General features: G+C 40.9%; 1 pseudogene; it reads right to left on the reverse strand.

Annotated features, from left to right (window-relative positions):
• Positions 1 to 695: 695 nt before the first annotated feature.
• Positions 696 to 1,176, reverse strand: LOC114651436 (nucleoside diphosphate kinase-like; annotated as a pseudogene).
• Between the last annotated feature and the right edge of the window lie 19,093 nt (positions 1,177 to 20,269).

A 20,269-nucleotide genomic window follows, 5' to 3' on the forward strand; every position in this document is an offset into this window, starting at 1 on the left:
GATTTGGACAGCTGTCATGTGCAAAGAACCTTTTCCTGGCTTCCGTTTTAAATTAACTTTTCCCTTTATTTCCATCTTTGTTATTGAGTACATAATTCACTATATATCTAAATAAATTTTAATAGATTGAGTTTATCAGTGCCTTTGAGAATTTTGAAAACCTGGGTTAGATCCTAACGCAGTCGTCTCTACTGAAGATATTTAAATCCCTTAACCTTTTAAACTTAGCCTCAGTTATATCCGCTTTATGTTACTTTAAAATATAACTTCATTGTTCCTCATACAATATTCATATTCTACCCCAGAAAACAAAGATCAGAAATTTCTCTTTCAGAATTGTTACACCTAGAGAATTAGTTACGTTGTACACATACAGTATTTTGTAGCAGAATAAGTTGAAAAATTCAATAATGTTTTTAACAAAAAATGCATCTGGAATGTTATTCCTATTTCCACATATATTGGAATAAGCTAACAAACATTATAAAAGTGTCTATGAATGTGTCCTGAACACCCAGGTAATATGTGCAGTTTTACTGTGTTGAAGCAGTAAAAAACCAGGATTCTTTTTTTCTGTTTTTTATTTATTTTTTTAAACTTTTTTGAAAAGTGTTTGATTTACTATTAAAAACAAATGCTGTTCTGTTCCTCAGTTGACATCTTTTGGAATGAAGGACAGCCAAACCTAAAGGAGTGCATTACTCGTAGATCCAGTCTCTACCACAGCTTTTGTATTCCACCAGTTCTTCAGGTTTAAGCCACAAGCTGATCACATTCTTGGTACTTTCCACAGAGTCACTGCCACGGATGATGTTTCTGCCAACTTGGATGTAGAAATCACCACAGGTGGTACCAGGCTTTGAGTCTGCTGGATTGGTCTCGCCCAACATGACTCTGCCAGTCCTGACTACATTTAGGCCTTCCCATACCATTGCCAGAAGTGGCCTGGAATCCATGTACTTCACCAAGCCACTGTAGAAGGGTCACTTTCTCAGATCAATATAGTGCTCCTTCAGCAGATCTTCAGAAGTGTGAATGAACTTCATGGCCACCAGGCAGAAGCCCTTCTGCTCAAAGCGTTTGATGATCTCGCCCCTTAAGTCCACTCTGGTCCCAGTCTGGCTTGACCGCAGTGAAAGTGCGCTCTTTGATTCTGGCCATGGCGCTGATATTAAAGGAAGCTTTGTAAGACCAGCCGATGAATCATAACAGCCGAGCACTTCGGTGTCTGTCAGGCAATACTTTTTTCTTTTTTTACTGTTTTCAAATACGTTTGTGTAATATTGAAAGGCAGATCCTACTCTGTCAGCATATATACAGTATTTATATAGAAAGTAAAACATTGCAATTTGTTATAGGGGTAGGCAATATGACATTTTAACAGCATAACTCTGATCTTTAATTATAACAATGAAGAAACAAATGACTTTATGCAGTTTTTTTTTCAGATTTTGCATTATTGTTCAGTTCAACACAATGGGGCTGAAATTAAACAGTTAATCTATCAGTGGAGACCATGCCCTTCGATTCAGGTCTGCTCTTCAAGTATGGGCTCTGGGCAACTGTTTATGCAATGTCACCTAATATTGTAGTTGCCTTTTTACTTTCTTTTGATAATTGCCTCAATAATGATAATGTTGTATCAAAGTAAACCTTAAATCCTTTTCAAAGGTTGTGTCCTGTAAATCTACATTATTTATCTTAAAAATTATGTCAGCATTTTGAATTTAAAATTAATGTTCTTTCTACCTGTATGTAGCACTTTTAACTTCTGTTCAGTGCCAGGACTGTGTAAGAGTGACACTATATAGCTCCCGACCCAACACAGATTGAACACGGGAGGCATGTGTAAAATAAAACAAATATTTATTTTTCTTCTCTGTGGGTGCACGTCTTCCCCATATCCCACAGGCAATACACAGTCCCACAGCACAGCACACAAGTAATGCAAAGTACTTTCTTCTTCTTGTTGACACCACCACTCATCCCAGACAACCTTGTCCACCTCCACCCAACTCTGGCCACTGAGTGGTGGTTGCTGGCTCCTTTTATAGTTCACCCGGAAGTGCTCCAGGTGCTTGATCACCAAGTTCCAGCTGCCGGGTGTGATGAATATGCTGTCCACACGGGCTCAGGAGTCCCAAATACAGCACCCCCTGGCGGTGCCTGCGGGACCCAACAGGGCTGCACCCAACTCCAATTCCCATGGAATCCCTGTTTCCCTGTGGGAAACCGAGGCACCACTCCAGCCCAGGGGGGTGGCCATCTAGCGTCCAGGTGGAGGTATTGCACTGTCCAGGGCTGCTTCCCCTGAATTTACTGTGCAGGGGCGTCCCAGCTGGGCATGGACTTCGGCAGCCTGCCACAACTGTTTAGTTACATTTGATCATTGCCCTTGGATTGAATGTCTCTTTTTTTTGATTAATTTTCATCTAAACGGTTTTGAAATCAATAGAATTAGTGACAAGAGACCAGTATCATCTGGATCTCATGTTTTAAACTAGGAGGACTCATATAACAAGAACATAGATATCTTTGCATGCCAAAATCTTTGAGAAATGTCATGAAAGTGTAGTCGTACTGAATGCCTATTATGATTTTAAGTCTATGAAGCCACCAGGGGCATGTTCCCTTCCACCTCAGCTGCTGCTTACCATGCTGTTTGTCTGCTGTGAAATGGAGTTTGTGATTTGATTGTGATTGATATTGTTTTATTAGGTGGAGAAATCCAGATGTTCCATACTGAAGAAACTCACTTGCTTCCACAGAGAAATGATCCTTTAGTCTAATTAGGAATTTCACTAAGATGTCGGTTTGATGTTAAATGTAAAGTCAAAGATAGCAGGTTAGATCTGGGAGCTGCTGTAAAAGACTCATGTGGTATGTCTGAAAAAAAGAGAAATAATGCCACTCTGTTGTTTGTACACTAACTATGCCCAGCCTGGCATGGCAACTGCACTTTGGCACATCATAACACCCTGTAGTAAGAGGTGTAAAATAGCTAAGTTTATTATTAGAGATACTATTTCATCCACATACTACATTTATGACAGGAGATGCCTAAGGAAGCCAGCGTTTACTGCTTTTACTGTCTCATCTGTCTCATACTTCAGTTTCTATTGTGTTTTTTCCTTAAAGGCAATGCCACAAAGTGAGGGAAAGTCCAAAACCCTGGCCAAAAAAACTTAACATCAATAATGTGATTAATGTTGTTTATTTAAGTTAAAGCTTAATGCTGAACTGATGTTAGAAAATACATGAGTATGAAGTGATATCAAAGGTAATTTGATATTAGATCAATTTCTGAAATTTTGTACATTTTTTTTTTAAATGGAAACATTTTTTACAGAAATGTTGTAGAAATAATGACATGGGTGGTCAACATTTATAATGGAGCAAATCCAACCGCTAACTGGCCTGATTGTGCCACAAAAAAAAATAAAATAAAATAAAAGATGAGCGCTTTTGGCTACCAATCAATTAAGTTTTCTTCTGCCATTTTTTCTCCATTTGGACTTTCATTATAAATGACTGTAGGGGACAAGTTAGCTTGACTGACAACACATGGAAGAAAATAAATAACTTTTAATTTAAGTCTGAGCACCATCTCATTCCCTCAAGCTACTAAAGCAAAATGGAGAGGGGGCCCAGGTTGACGAGACACTGGATAAATTAGCTAAAGTCCTGCTGTTTAAAGTGGATTTCTTACAGGGAAGTTTCAAGCAGAAGGACGAAACCCAACTAGTCAATTAGGACTCATGAGATGTAAGCCTTTTTTTCAAGTGATGTGCAGTTTCTGCAATTTCTACAATCCCATCTCTTGAATGTGAGAAGGGCACTCTATTTCTTCCCATTCTGTTTTATGCCTGCCCATTTAGTGGTTAAAAAAGACAGACATGTTTTAATTGCAACTTTATTAATCCAGAAATATGTATTTGTATTTGTATTATTATAATACTAATGAAATACTTGCTTCACAATTTGAAACAATGGAGTGCCCATATTGTCCTTACCTGTTCTGCTACAGAGGGCAAATTGTAGTCAGATATTATATTTAGAATAGCTATATAATTAGCTCACAAAACAGTGGAGTGATTACATTTGACATCAGAATCCCAGCACTATACTAGAGTGGCACATATAAGTAGTCTTTATCATGTTACATGTGTTTTACAAAATGACATGACCTCATCTGTTTTTGATCCAAATTAAATAGATTAAAAATGCAAGCTTTCAAGGCAGCTAAGGCCCCTTCATCAGGCAAGGTGTAACCTGGTCAAGAAGAAGATATCGCTGTCCAAGTGGGCTAGTTTCTTCCATCGGGTTTTCAGTTCCATGTGAATCCGGTGGCTTAGCTGCCTCGAGAGCTTGCATTTGTAATCTATTTAGTTAGCAAATAAAAGGTGTCATGTCACCCTACTTTCTCCTGTATCAATATATGGCTAACACGGTACAACACTCTACTGCTATGATCCAAATTAGTAATGTAATGTTGAATGAGCTAAAAGAGTATTGGTAGGTTACTAGTCATGAGATAAAAGAGCATGTGACATCATGTCTGTGAAAGCTTTCTTAATGTCTTGCAGTGAAACTGACTATCATTGTGTTAACACTGCATTGTAAAAATACATCCATCCATCCATTTTCCAACCCGCTGAATCCGAACACATGGTCACGGGGATCTGCTGGAGCCAATCCCAGCCAACACAGGGCACAAGGCAGGAAACATATTCATATATTTAACCAGTTGCCACAACAATGTACTCAAGCATGACAACAATAATAAACAACAATAATGCTCACCACCGTGTCTCCACACTCTTTCACGTCTGTCACACATGCTCATTGTGAAACTGCTCTCATCTGTAAAGAGAGCAGGGCACCAATGGCAAAGCTGCCAATTGTGGTATTTTCTGGTAAATGCCAATCACGCTCCAGGTGATGATCGGTGAGCAAAGGTCCCACTAGAGTACATCGGGTCCTCGTGCCATCCTCATGGAGTCTATTTCTGACAGTTTGGTTAGAAAAATGCACACCAGTAGCCAGTTGGAGGTCATTTTGTAGGGCTCTGGCAATGCTCCTCCTGTACTTCCTTGCATAAAGGATCAATTACTGATACTACTGCTGGGTTGATGCCCTTCTAAGGCCTTCTCCAGCTCTCGTCATGTAACAGCCCGCCTCCTGATATTACACCTCTGACAGCTGAATCAGCTGCAGGTACCTTCTCATTCTATCAGTAGTGACAAGGACACCAGCAAAATGCAAAACCAGAGAAGAATTAGTCAGGAAAGATAAGTAGACAGCAATTGTCTGTGGCCATCACCAGCAAAACCTTTCCCTTTTGGGGGATTGTCTTGCTGTTGTCTCTCCAGTGTACCTGTCACAGTCACTTTCATTTTCACCAATGCAGATTATGTTGATTCACAATCGCTTATGTTTCCTAACTGGATAGACTGATATCCCCAAAGCTTAACTGACTTGGTGTTAGAATGAGATGATTAAGTGTTCCATTACTTAGTTTGAGCAATATATTAATATTTGTGTGAAGAAAAACTTTATAATATTTGTGTCAAACGTTATCCTTAACCAGCTTCTATTTTTTGACTTTTTGTTCTGATTAAAGCAGTCATTTTAAGGTATAGCTGGCATCCACTTTACTAATTCTCTTCATAACTTCGAACACTTCTTTTGTGTGAACTATTAATTGTTTATATAAACTGAAAGGACTGACTACAATTTTTCTCATAATCTGCAGTCCTAGGATCAGTCTAATCACTGTTCTCTGGCATTTCTTTAACACAATGTTGTTTTTTTGGAATATTCCAGATGAGACTTCACCAGTTCATTGTAAAGCTGAAGGATAACCTCCCTTGACTTGTACAGGACACTGCATGCTGTGTAAAATTGCATCCTATTAGCCTTCTTGACAGTTTCTGCACGTTGTCTAGTTGTTCACACTGATGAGTCCACTACAATTCCTAAGTCCTTCAGGTTCAGGTTCCCTATTGTTCCCTATTGTCCCTATTGATTATTGTGTAATCATAATATTAACAATTATGAATAATAACAATAAACAGTTTGGGAGTCTGGGAGTTTCAAAGAAGTAAATAAGCAGAATTCAAGATGTGGTAATCCTAAACCACTCAAACAGTCATTATGTGTTAGGCTATTGTTTATTATATTTACACATCTTGTTTAATATTTCATGTTGTCTTGGATGATGTTTTTGACGCACTTTTTCTAACCTCCTCTGTTGCTTCGAATTGTGAATACCTATTAAAAGAAAACCTGCTTTGACGATGGCTTTAACAGCATCCCAACAATCATGAGCATCTTATTTGGCTTAAGAAAAAAAGACTATGAACTTCATAACAGATTAAGGTGAACCACCTGATTGCAAAGCTTGCTGTACAGTAGTAGACCTCTTTTATACTTCCCAGTTCTTAAACCTGGAAACATTCACTTGCTGGGATCTGGCATATCACAACAATGTCTGAAACCAAGAGAAAGAATTTTTGTAGTGTTCCCTTTTGTTCTACTTCATAATATCTCTGCAGTTCGTATTAATCAAGATAGGTCTTTTGTATGAAATCTGCATTTTACTGAGAATGACTACCTTCGTCTCTACATCATAAGGGTCTCAAAACTGGAGCTGTCCACTGTTTAAGTGGAACAGCTGGGGAGATGGGAAACAAGGACAGCTTTCTGTGTATGCCTGAGCAGAGAGAGCTGTCTGGGAGATGATTTTTGCCATGTTATTGTAGCAGCCCCTGGTTTTGTTAAATCAAGATGCAGAGAGTACTAAACTGGAGCTTTTATCTTTATTTACTTCCAAAACTTTATATTCATTTATTAACTTTACACAGTCACAAGAGATATCACAGTGGTGCAGTGATAGTGCTGCTGCCTCGCCGTAAGGAAACCTGGGTTCGCTACCTGGGTCCTCCCTGTGTCTGTGTGTGTTTCCTCCGGGTGTACAGTGTCCATTTTAGGACATCCTCCTCCCTCCGAAAAAACTCCATCCTTCCTACTACCTTCGACAAAATATTCCTCCTCCCTGCGAGGAATCCCCAGTCACCCCTCCTCCCTCCTCTCTCCTCCCTCCTCCCTCCTCCATCCGCTCTCAGTTCTCCGATGTCCGTTTTCCGCCATCCACCCTCCTATCTCCGTCATCCGCCTTCAGCTCTCCATCAAACCCCACACTCCCCCCGCCCCCTCATCGACATTTTCGTTAATGAAGTGACGTAATACTTCAGCTCCACCTTCTTCACAAGTTCATTAACCAAATTATTTGTCAATTATATTTCACAGTAAGAATTTACAGCACGACTCAAACGTGGGAACGAAAGTAAATGACGTTAATTGTTGAGTGTCTTTTAATATTGTTTAAGCATACATATTAACACATGTGCAATTAAAAGTGTGCATTTACGGTGTGATTTTTCAGGCTTAAAAGCTCGCCTTTTATTAAAAAGGTAAATGCAAACTTTTTTCATTCTGAAGGGCACAAACCACGCAAAAATGTCGGTACACCAGATAAATAAGCGCAACATATTATCAGTTGTATTGTATGCTTACAATACATATAGAAATGTGTTAATCGTTAACTAATAGTATGGGATGGTGTTTTTCAACTCAGCTACAGATGCAGATGGAAACCAGAACTGCTTTGAAAAATACGAACGCCTTAGGACCGATCTGGAATAAGGTAGCACAGCGCCTTGATTTAAACGATTCCATGTCTTGGTGGGTTTGCGTTGCTTGTTGTCAATATCTTTACACCTGTTTTTAAGGCTTATTGACTGAAAGGGGCTTTCGTGAAAAAAAGTTAGGGCTTTGCTACAGGATACACCCTCCACAAGTTAAGGAAGTTAAAAATAAAGGTATATATTTCTGTTTTATTTAAACCTTTTAAGTTTGTATGCGGGCGGCATGATTAATGAACTTGTGAAGAAGGTGGAGCTGAAGTATTACGTCACTTCATTAACGAAAATGTCGATGAGGGGGCGGGGGGAGTGTTGGGTTTGATGGAGAGCTGAAGGCGGATGACGGAGATAGGAGGGTGGATGGCGGAAAACGGACAGCGGAGAACTGAGAGCGGATGGAGGAGGGAGGAGAGAGGAGGGAGGAGGGAGGAGGGGTGACTGGGGATTCCTCGCAGGGAGGAGGAATATTTTGTCGAAGGTAGTAGGAAGGATGGAGTTTTTTCGGAGGGAGGAGGATGTCCTAAAATGGACACTGTACGGGTGCTCCGGTTTCTTCCCACACGTCCAAAGACATGCAGGTTAGGTGTATTGGGAATATTAAATTGTCCCTAGTGTGTGCTTGGTGTGTGTGTGAGCGTGTGTGTGCGTGTGTGTGTGTGTGTGCCCTGTGGTGGCTTTGCGCCCTGTGTTGGTTGGGATTGGCTCCAGCAGACCCCCATGACCCTGTGTTAGGATATAGCGTGTTGGACGATGACTGACTGACTGACACAGTCACAAGCACCATGAAAACTATAAGCAAAAACTACAAACTATAAACAAATGGAAAATAACATACATATCTCTATATATAAAATCCAGCGTCTGTCTGTCAGCTTTTCATGAGAGAACTACTTAACGAATTTAGATCTGTTTTTTTTTTCTATAATTTGCTTGAACATTCCGGTTGATTTTGCGACTTTTCTCATCACGTTAAGTCTCATAGTTCGCTTGCGGTACTGATTTATTTGCACGAATCCAAGAGAGATGCTGGGGGGCGGGGCCTTCCTCACTCACGCACCAGCCTCGGGGAGTACCTTACCTCTGCTTAGCTAGCAAACGAAAGAACTACTTAATGGATTTAAATCTGGCTTTTTTCTCGAATTTGCTTGAACATTCCGGTTGATTTTGCAACTTCTCTCATCGAGCTAAGAATCATAGTTCACTTGCAGGAGCGATATATTTGCACTAATCCGAGACAGAGGCAGAAGTGGGGCACCAGGCAGGGCCCTCCTCGCTGTCCTGTGTCACTTCTACGTAGGCAAAGGTGCGGAGGACTGCTAGTTTTTAATATTTTAGACACACATTTAACAGAGAAACAGAATAAATGAAAGAGCATGTAATCAAATTTGTATACCTTGCTCTGCTTACCAAGGGTGCAACAATTTTTAAAGATTTGTCCATGTCACAGGTCAGCGTATGCCTGGCATTATCTCCTCACTTTTGGTCAATACAGCAAAGAAGCGAAAACGATAAGTAAACTAACTTGTATATCAAACTGAAAAAATCGAGTGCACAGTTGAAGCAAAAATACATACTTTGCAGTTCAATAACTTAATCAAACATAAACATAACAAGAGCATTTAAGAAACAGAAAAAATTAAAGTAAAAAAGTCACTACAATTTCCTCGAAACTTCTAGCAATCCTAAGTCATTAAGTCTCTTCCGTGCAGAATGATTTTGTGGTCATTTACAGTTGTTTCTGATGTGCCACTCAAAATTCAGGAGAAGGACATGGAAAAAGTGCATGGCACTGATACGTTGACCAACCACGATTATGCATGTCCACCTTCATCAGGTATGCTTATGTGTTTTAATACAGTATAATGATTTTTTATATATTCTTTATTAAAATTCCGCTGTACCACTTATGCTGTGGTGGGTTGGCACCCTGCCCGGGATTGGTTCCTGCCTTGTGCCCTGTGTTGGCTGAGATTGGCTCCAGCAGACCCCCGTGACCCTGTGTTCGGATTCAGCGGGTTGGAAAATGGATGGATGGATGTACCACTTATGTGACTAACAAAGAATCAACAATCCAGTGCTAATGTAATTCTGATACTGATATTCAATACTTGTATTCAGTAACAGAAATTATTTCAACCACAATGAATAAATATCAAAACACAATGATCTGTGACACCTGCATCTTACCACTATCTCCATGTTCAGCAAGTTAGATACTAATCACATACAAAGAACAAAAGAAGATGAAAAGGAAAATTGCTCCAATCTTAAAATAGCATGGCATATGGTGATAGCTAACAAGATAGTATTAACAAGAGAGCACTTACCTTCACAGTTGAAAAGATCATTTTCATGAAAATATTTGTATCCCATTTCAAGTTTTTTGGATGACTTGTTGTGCTCCACTATTTGTGTAACATGTTTCATGGTCACTTTGGGAAGATTTTTGTGAGAACAGCTGAACAACAGCCCTGACTGCTGCATTGTGTTTACCAACCACCATTCAACAGGAAGTCAATCATCCCAGCAGGAAACTGGCAGGAAGCCATCATAGATACCCATGAAAGTGGTCTATTGAGTTAAATTGTTTAGGTTGCATGTTTCTTATTGATTTAGCTACTTGTGTTTGATATGTTTTATTTCTCTGCAAAATATGGACATGTCCGTACTTGAAAATATGAGAAAGGTTTTGGGTTTGACACCACTAACCTCAAGTTTACTCGCTTTAGAATGAAGGAGTGGACTAACAATGGATGACTAAAAATATCGCTTCTAATCCCATCCTCTTTCCTCTTCCGGAAATCAACTTTCACTCTGAAACCCATTCTCAAGGACACAACTAGGGAATCCATTCCTGGGCTCCCGGTAATCACGTTCCCGGGAATGAAACTGCTGTAATTCCTGGGAAAACGGGAATGGCCAAGCTCGTATATATAGCGTGTAAAAATCGATCAAGAAATAACAGAGTTATATCTGAAAATAATTAAGTGGCAATGTTTTTTGGCCCATGGTGTAGTGTGTTGCTCATTAATTCATTCAACAACAGACCAGCAGCAGTCAGTCTCCCGGCTGACTAAGCACGGTGGACTGGGAGGAGTTCACACTCCACACTCTGCAGCTCATGAATGCCATTACGGGGCAGACTTCATTGACGTCTGTGGTACGTGCTGTTGACTGCACAGGCTGGTGTCAACTTTCCAACTGGAGCAGAGCTCGGGTCCAGTCGGCAGTCAGAATATCAGTTGTTTGTTTTGAAAGCCTCGTACAAATGGCCAAGTTTGTCGAGTTTAAAAACAATGGAGTTTGGCAGCATTTTTTGCGCGAAAAGCTAGGCCAGTCGGCTGAGTGTAAACTGTGTAAAACTATTCTGAAAACAGCTGGTGGCTCGACAAAGGGATTACATGAGCATCTGAGAAGAGTTCATCAAATAACTGTTATGAAACGAAAACCAGATGATGATGACGATACACCAACGACGTCCAAGTGCATAGCAGTGGGGCCAATGACGAAATATCCGCAGAACAAGAACGAAAGTACATTGCAGGCAGTATTAGCATGAATGACGGCTCAAGATGGACTTCCGTTCCGAATATTCGTTTCGTCAGCTGATTTATGCAAAGCACTGTCCACACTTGGTTTCGGAAATTTGCTGAATTCTGCTGAAACTGTGAAGCATCTGGTAATGTATCACGGTCAAACGATCCGATTGCTGGTAACAGAAGAGATGGCTAACTAGAAGACGCAGGGTCAGCACTTTAGTATAATGTTTGATGAATGCACTTCCACTAGAAATCGACGATATCCATGAACAAGGTCCGAAGTATTGGAACCTTGGATTAATCAGAGTTCATGGCTCGATGCCGGCGGAGAAGTGCATTGACTTACTGCAGAGTAAACTGGCAGAATTTGAGCTCAGTGACGTATTAGGCATCTGTATAGACGGTGCCAGTGTCATGACAAAGGTCGGAAGACTACTGGAAGGTGAGCATCATTTATGTTATGCGCACTGTATCTAGCTGGCAGTGCTAGATGTGCTGTATCACCGCAAAGGTCGTGCTGCACCTGCTACTACTGCTACAGCTGAGCCTGAGTCGTCTCATTGCAACACTGACAACAGCGACGATGATGAGAATGATATACTTGAGAGTCAAGGTCTAGAAGTTGTTGATGACAGCTACAATGTTCTTGTGGAATTGTCAGATGAATTATATGACGATGTTGTTAACAAGGTTCGTAAAATCGTCAAGATTTTTAGACAATCACCAACGAAGACTGACAGCATACTTCAGCCGTATGTGAAGAGTGAATTCGGTAAAGAAATCTGTCTTCTGCTGGACTGCAGGACAAGGTGGAACAGTCTGGTTGATATGTTGAGCAGATTTCTGCAATTATGGGGTCCAATACAGAAGGCACTGGTTGATCTGGGGCACTTACACTTAACTGACGCAGACTTCACAGTTATCAGTGAAATGGTGTCTAGTTTGGAACCGTTGAAGCTTGTAGTTAATGCACTGTGCAGGCGTGAAACAAATCTGATCAGTGAAGAAGCGGCTCTGAAGTACTGCATTGTCCAGCTACAGAAGCAGAGCTCAGAACTTGCAAAGACTCTGGCAGATGTTCTTGAGTCTAGAATAAATGACAGACGAGGATTACATGCTGCTGTTCTCCAGTATCTGCATACAGCTTCTGCACGAAAGACGGCTACTACAGACAAGTTCTCGGTACCATCTAATGACGTCATCCAAAAATTCGTTTGTCGTCTGGTAACATGACTTGAACAGACTGACAGCAGTAGTTTGGCTGCAACATCCACAACACTGGAAGAAGGTGGCACCATTGCTGCAGCTTGCACTTCATCAGACAACAGCTTTAAACAGCAACTTGAAATTACAATGCGTCAGTCTGTTGCATCTGCATTATCTGTGCCATGAAACTTGCCATCACAGAATGATGACAAGAAACTGGATGCATCAGTAAAAGCTGAAATGGCGGTGTTTCAAAGCAACGGCAAGTGCGGGCGTTGTTTAGAACAAGTCTACCAGTATCTGATAACTGTGCCCCCTACTTCACTAGATAGATAGATAGATAGATAGATAGATAGATAGATAGATAGATAGATAGATAGATAGATAGATAGATAGATAGATAGATAGATAGATAGATAGATAGATAGATAGATAGATAGATAGATAGATAGATAGATAGATAGATAGATAGATAGATAGATATTTTATTAATCCCAAGGGGAAATTCACATACTCCAGCAGCAGCATACTGATACAAAAAACAATATTAAATTAAAGAGTAATAAAAATGCAGGTAAAATCAGACAATAATTTTGAATAATGTTAACATTTACCTCCCCGGGTGGAATTGAAGAGTCGCATAGTTTGGGGGAGGAACAATCTCCTCAGTCTGTCAGTGGAGCAGGACAGTGACAGCAGTCTGTCGCTGAAGCTGCTCCTCTGTCTGGAGATGACACTGTTTAGTGGATGCAGTGGATTCTCCATAATTGATAGGAGCCTGTTGAGCGCACATCGATCTGCCACGGATGTCAAACTGTCCAGCTCCATGCCTACAATAGAGCCTGCTTTCCTCACCAGTTTGTCCAGGCATGAGGCGTCCTTCTTCTTAATGCTGCCTCCCCAGCACACCACCGCATAGAAGAGGGCGCTTGCCACAACTGTCTGATAGAACATCTGCAGCATCTTATTGCAGATGTTGAAGGACGGCAGTCTTCTAAAGAAGTATAACTGGCTCTGTCCTTTCTTACACAGAGCATCAGTATTGGCAGTCCAGTCTAATTTATCATCCAGCTGCAGTCCCAGGTATTTATAGGTCTGTACCCTCTGCACACAGTCACCTCTGTTGATCACGGTGTACAGGAGGGTCCTGGGCCTCCTAAAATCCACCACCAGCTCCTTGGTTTTGCTGGTGTTCAGGTGTAGGTGGTTTGAGTCGCACCATTTAACAAAGTCCTTGATGAGGTTCCTATACTTCTCCTCCTGCCCACTCCTGATGCAGTCCATGATAGCAGTGTCGTCAGCAAACTTTTGCACGTGGCAGGACTCTGAGTTGTATTGGAAGTCCGATGTACAGTATATAGGCTATGTGATGGCATCCTCCGCTCCCACCTTCTCCTGGTATGCGAACTTTAGAGGGTCGAGGGTGTGGCGTACCTGTGGCCTCAGGTGGTGAAGCAACAGCCGCTCCATGGTCTTCATCACATGTGACGTCAGAGCAACAAGCCGGAAGTCGTTCAGCTCACTAGGACGTGATACCTTTGGGACTGGGGTGATACAAGATGTTTTCCAAAGCCTCGGGACTCTCCCCTGTTCCAGGCTCAGGTTGAAGATGCGCTGTAGAGGACTCCCCAGCTCCAGCGCACAGACCTTCAGTAGTCATGGCGATACCCCATCTGGACCCGCTGCTTTGCTGGCACAAAGTCTCCTTAGCTCTCTGCTTACCTGCGCTGTTGTAATTGAGGGTGGGGATGTCTCTCCTATGCTGGTATTAGCAGAAGGATGGGTGGAGGGTGTAGTACTCCGAGGTGAAAGTGGGTTAGGGTGGTTAAACCTGTTAAAGAAGTTGTTCATTTGGTTTGCTCTCTTCACGTCTCTCTCGATGGTGGCACCCCGCTTCGAGCTGCAGCCAGTGATGATCTTCATCCCATACCACACTTCCTTCATGCTGTTATTCTGCAACTTCTGCTCCAGCTTTCTCCTGTACTGCTCCTTCGCCGCCCTGAGTTGGACTCTGAGTTCCTTCTGCACGCGCTTGAGCTCATGCTGATCACCCGCCTTTAAAAGCCCTTTTCTTCTGGTTCAAAAGGCCCTTGATGTCACTTGTAATCCATGGCTTGGTGTTACCATAGCAGCGTACTGTTCTTACTGGAACTACAATGTCCATACAGAAGTTGATGTAGTCAGTAGTGCAGTCAACAACCTCCTCAATGTTCTCACTATGTGATCCCTGCAGGATATCCCAGTCCGTAGTTCTAAAGCAGTCTCTCAGAGCTTGCTCTGCCTCAGGGGACCACTTCCTGAATGAGCGTGTGGTTGTAGGTAGCTCCCTCACTCTTGGTTTGTAGTAAGACTGAAGCAGAACCAGGTAATGATCTGCTTTCCCAAGCGCAGGCAGCGGAGTGGCGCTGTATGCATCTTTAATGTTTGCATACAGTAAGTTAATAGTCTTATTTCCCCGGGTGTTACAGTCCACATACTGGGAGAAGGCAGATAATGTTTTGTCCAGCGTCACATGGTTAAAATCTCCATTGATTAGCACAAGTGCCTCAGGATGCTGCGTTTGTAACTTAGCATCAGCAGAATGGATGATGTCACTCGCTATGTCCACGTCCGCCCGAGGAGGGATGTAAACAATAACAACAATGACGTGTCCAAACTCTGTGGGCAAATAATAAGGATGCAAACTTATGGCCAACAGTTCGATGTCCCTGCAGCAAGTGGAGATTTTGACATTTTCATGTCCAGAGTTACACCACCTTGTATTGACATAGAGAGCTACACCTCCTCCTTTGTGCTTCCCGCAAGTACTTGCGTCTCTGTCCGCTCTAACTGTGCTAAACCCGCGTAGCTCCACGTTAGCATCTGGGATGATGGTAATTAGCCACGTTTCGCAAAAACACAACAAACTGTATTCTCTGTAGGTTCTGACATTTTTCACCAGCGCAGCCAGTTCTTCTATCGTATTTGATATTGAGTTCACATATCCCAGGATCACAGAAAGCACCGAAGGCTTAAAACGCCACTTTCTCGCAAGCCGCTTCATTTTTGGCTTAGTGCCGGTTCTGCTGCCACAATACTGCCTTCTTACCTCATCGGGTAAATAGGGAACCACACCGACACTGGTATTTGTTCTCAGCACTTGAAGTTGACTACTTGAATAGACGAGTCTCGGCGTGTATAAATCCATGTCCACGTTGTAAAAGTAAAAGTGTCCAGGGAACAGGTCCACATAAAAGAAAGTGATAGGAGTGATCAATAAAAAATAATAAAAAAAGAGAAAAGTAAAAGGCAGAAAAATAAAGTCATACACAGAGTTGCTGAAAAGGCTGCCACTCTCGGAGGCACCTGAGTCATGTCTGTACATGTTCTGAACTGCTTGTAGATAAGCTTAGTCTGCTATTTGTGTCAACGTATTGCTGTAGTTTTATTAAAAATAAGTGTCGGTCGTTCTAAAACCGTTCACATGTGAGATGCCCATGCACTGTGTCATCACTGGGAGCCCGGGATTCCTGGGAATGGCATGCAGGATTCCCGAATTCCCGGGAATGGATAAACCCGTCCAGGAATGGATTCCCTAGACACAACCTTTCTTAGAGATATAGCTCTTGTCAAATGTAATTGAAACAACCTCGTATTCACTAACAGTTGAAATTGAAAAGGGGTTAGGGGTCATTTTCCTATCTAATCCAGGTCCTTCAGAGACACAAGTGGGTGCCTTGTGCAGCCATCACATATTTGTAAAACTGTGTGAAGCTGAAGAAAAGATGAATGACTGTAAGCCATAGTCCCAGAATCATGCAGCCTATCACTGTGGAGTTTCCCAGGGGTGAGTATTGTGGGTTGTGCATGTAACACAATGTTAAAAGGCAAAGGTACATATTTTTTAGGGGCATTTCTGGTCCACCAATTGCAAAATAACCTAAAAGGCTTATACAGTGCTTTTCATGAAAAAGTAATACATACAAAATTAAAAGTAATTTCATGAAAAAATATTAGTTTTGTGTAGCTTTACTGGGCTAGGATCACTGTTCTCAGCTTTTAGAGTACCAGCCTCTGCAATATACTGACAATTCAGAAAGTCCACCTTTGGAAACGCGTGTAATGTGTCTGAAAAAAACTTTATAGTAAAGTTCTCATTAGTCATGGCAAATTGACACTGTAGGAAGGATCTCTCATTCTCAGTATAAAAGGTGCAAATAAGTGGGAGCAAATAAGTTAAGACATGACTTATATCAATAATTTGGCGCTACACATTCAATCTATAAAATGTTCTATAAAATGAATCTCATATAATTTTTATCACCCATATATGGGTCCAAAGGTCATTCCACTGGAGATAATCATTCATGAGTGTAAAGTGGTAAATGATGATCATAACGATTACTTCTGTTTACAAATGACTGAAATTCCCATTGTATGTGGCACTCATATAACACAGCAGAGAGAAACAGAAAGCTACACTGACAGCAGGAAATGTTCTGTACATGCCAGTGTGAAAATGTAAGGGCCATTCGGGGCCATTTATATGCATGCCACTGAAAGGAAATGTGAAGTGGTCTGAGCATGACAGTGACAGAGCTACATGACCTGCTGGATGGAAACATAGGATTCTTACTCAAGACACTAGGGGCAGGCAAACAAGACATAGGCAAGAATGCCTGAGTTTTTCCTTGAAAAAAGCATGACCACCATGGAAGACATGCCAGAGAGGGTAACATCTTCTGGTTGTTAGACGGCACACAAGAGAATCGACTGAACTGTGATGGTGAGCTACCTTAAAGGCTCATCCTTTAACGGCAATGGAAGGTCCAAGGTGCAGGGACACCAGGGACCGTTGGAAAGGGTTTTGTAAAGAGTCATCACAGAATGGAATTTAAAACGGCCTAATGGCCAGAATTAGACAGAGAGTTTGTGGTGAAGAAATGGCAAATAGAAAAGAGGATAGGGCTGGGAGAGAGAGAGACAGGATATGAGGAAAAAGGTGCATTGTTCTGGTATTTTGCCATACAAGCAGGTGAGCCACCTGGGTTCTGGAGTGCCAAAATTGAAGGGGATTGAGAGAGAATCTGTAACTGGCAAGGGAAGGCAGAAATAAGATGTATAACCAAATGACATTTATATTAACAACAACAAGTGTCTAATGTTTAAGAGGTTGATTGAAATGGAAACCTGCTCTCACTCTGTTACTTCAGGCCCAAGGTTACTTACTCCTACTGCTTAATTATAGGCTAGTATGGGAATTGTCTCTTAGCTTACCGTTGATCTGTTTTTAAAAGTCTGGAACAAGCAATCTAGATAAACACCATTTTTCAGTAGCAAACAGTATATTTCTTATGAACCACAGTATATGGTGTCCACATTTTCTCTTTTTTTTGGGTAACCCAAATACAACATATTTCTCTTTTTCCACAGCAGCAAAATATTTTGTCCATTCTTTGTGGGATTTTAGACCTTTCCATGCTATTTATGATATGTAATCTCTCTCTCTTTCTAGTATTTTTTTTCTGTGCTGGTTCACTACTACCAAAAATTAACTGAGGATTTCTTCTTTCCAGATGTACAGACCACCTCTACTGTCTTGTCTTAATCCACAAAAGCAGTGTCTCTGTTCTCAAATTCTGCCAGACTGTTATTCTCTACACCCTTTCACACAGAATAAAACAAGCCACCCATAGTGAAAACATAATTTTCTGGCACTGTTACCATGGTCTAATACTTTCTGTCATAATAATAATAATAATAATAATAATACATTTTATTTGTATAGTCCCTTTCCCATGCTCAAAGTGCTTCACAGAAATTCAAAATGAACAACAGGACATATACAATATTAGATACAAATAATATCCATATAAATCACAACCACGAATCATCCTGAGCACCTACACTGTGAGAAAGGGTCAGAATGTCAGTGAAATGCCCACAGTTTAAACTGGGAAAGGCAGAAGACATACAACATAGAAGTCAGCTGTAGTTAATCGAAATGGATTACTCAATATTATTGTAACGCTGTGCAGTGCCTGCCAGCACTGACCCAATGAATTCATGATCATTTTACACTCTTTTAGTAGCTTGCTATCCTTAAAAGGATTGCTAGCTTTAAGCCACATAAAGATAGAAAATATGTGCAACTTTGCAGAGTTTCTGTTTTATAGGTGCCCCTGCCACTGGCGATATAATGCCAGCTCATTCTTTTGGTGACTCATTCCTGTCTGATGTAACTTACCCAGCACCTCTGTATTATCATTATGTCAGATTGTGTATTATCATCAGATCCTCGTGGTATAGATTAACTGCCTATGGATCTTTTTCACAATGCAGGTTAGGGGGAATTGGGTGACTGACACATACATTGAGGTGGCTATCTCAATGCTGTGATACTTATATAGTGTCATGGAGTTCAAACAAGCAACACAGGCTCAGCACTGTATGATCAGTTTTACAAAATAGATCTGTGATGCGGGGATGGGTTTGAAGAGTTTTGAAGTATTTCTAGTCAAAGATCTTTTCAGGATGCTGGAAGCTATCACTATAGAACAAAACATGTGGCTGAACCCAACTCTGGATCTATTGCAGGGTACATATGTGGTTCTCATGTATGCAAGAAAATATGACTTAGAATCACCAAGCAGGCAAAGATATTAGAACATTTGAACAATCTAGGCGACAACAGGCCATTCAGCCCAACAAAGCTCACCAGTCCTATCCACTTAATTTCTTCTAAAATAGCATCAAGTCTAGTTTTGAAAGTTCCTAAAGTCTTACTGCCTGTGTGTCATGCTACTTGGTAGCTTATTCCATGTATGTATTGTTCTGTGTGTAAAGAAAAACATCCTAATGTTTGTGTGAAATTTTCCCGTAACAAGCTTGCAATTGTGTTCCCGTGTTCTTGATGATTTCATTATCAGTCTCAGTCTGACGATTTATGGAATGTGGAAGGTAATTGTAGTAAGTAGAGAAAACTCAAATATGAGCACATGGAAACTTTACAAAATAAAATCTGGGTTGAGAATCAGTCTATAAGGATGTGAGGCAGCAATGCTAATCAATGCAACAGCATGCTGCTCGTCTTTAATTTCAGCTCCACGTTAGGTACAGAATATTTCACCCAAAACATCTTGAAATCAAGAGACAGTGTTGATTCAACTACAGATCACTGTCCAGTAAACGGAATTTGTCTGGGCAGACACATTTTATGTTGCTTAATGATTAAAAAGGATATTCAACAATACAAGACATTGGGGAAAAAAGTTTCACTTAAATGATGCAATTTGAATTATGGCCACTAGAGGGAAGTCTGATACTATGTTATTTCTGTGGGTCCCATTTTCCCTGTCACTGGGCACATACATTAAGCACTACACAAACTGCATTTAATAATATCTGAATTAATAATGCAAGGGATGTGATTGGAGAAAAAATAGTGACATCAGCTGTCTATTATTAATTAAAAATAATTAAAATGAGTAAATTGTCTTCTGTTTGATGAATAACACTAAATAAATTCAGCCGCACTAAAGTGTTTACGTTTACATTGAGACCCTAATACTGTAGAGGTTCAATAGGGTAAGAGAAACTGAAATAGGAAGAGGAGTTCTTCCATTGTCCCATGCAAGGCAAACCTCCAGGACAAAAGCCTTCTTTATTATTATCTTTTTAGCTAAACATAATCTTATGCCTAGATCTTGTGATATGTCTGTTCATTTTTAACAATGTTATATTTAAATACACTGCCTGGCCAAAAAAAAAGTCGCCACCTGGATTTAACTAAGCAAATAGGTTCGAGCCTCCTATTGGATAATTACTGCATGGGCGATT

The sequence above is a fragment of the Erpetoichthys calabaricus genome, chromosome 4 (genome assembly GCF_900747795.2).
Source record: "Erpetoichthys calabaricus chromosome 4, fErpCal1.3, whole genome shotgun sequence".
NCBI lineage: Eukaryota > Metazoa > Chordata > Cladistia > Polypteriformes > Polypteridae > Erpetoichthys > Erpetoichthys calabaricus.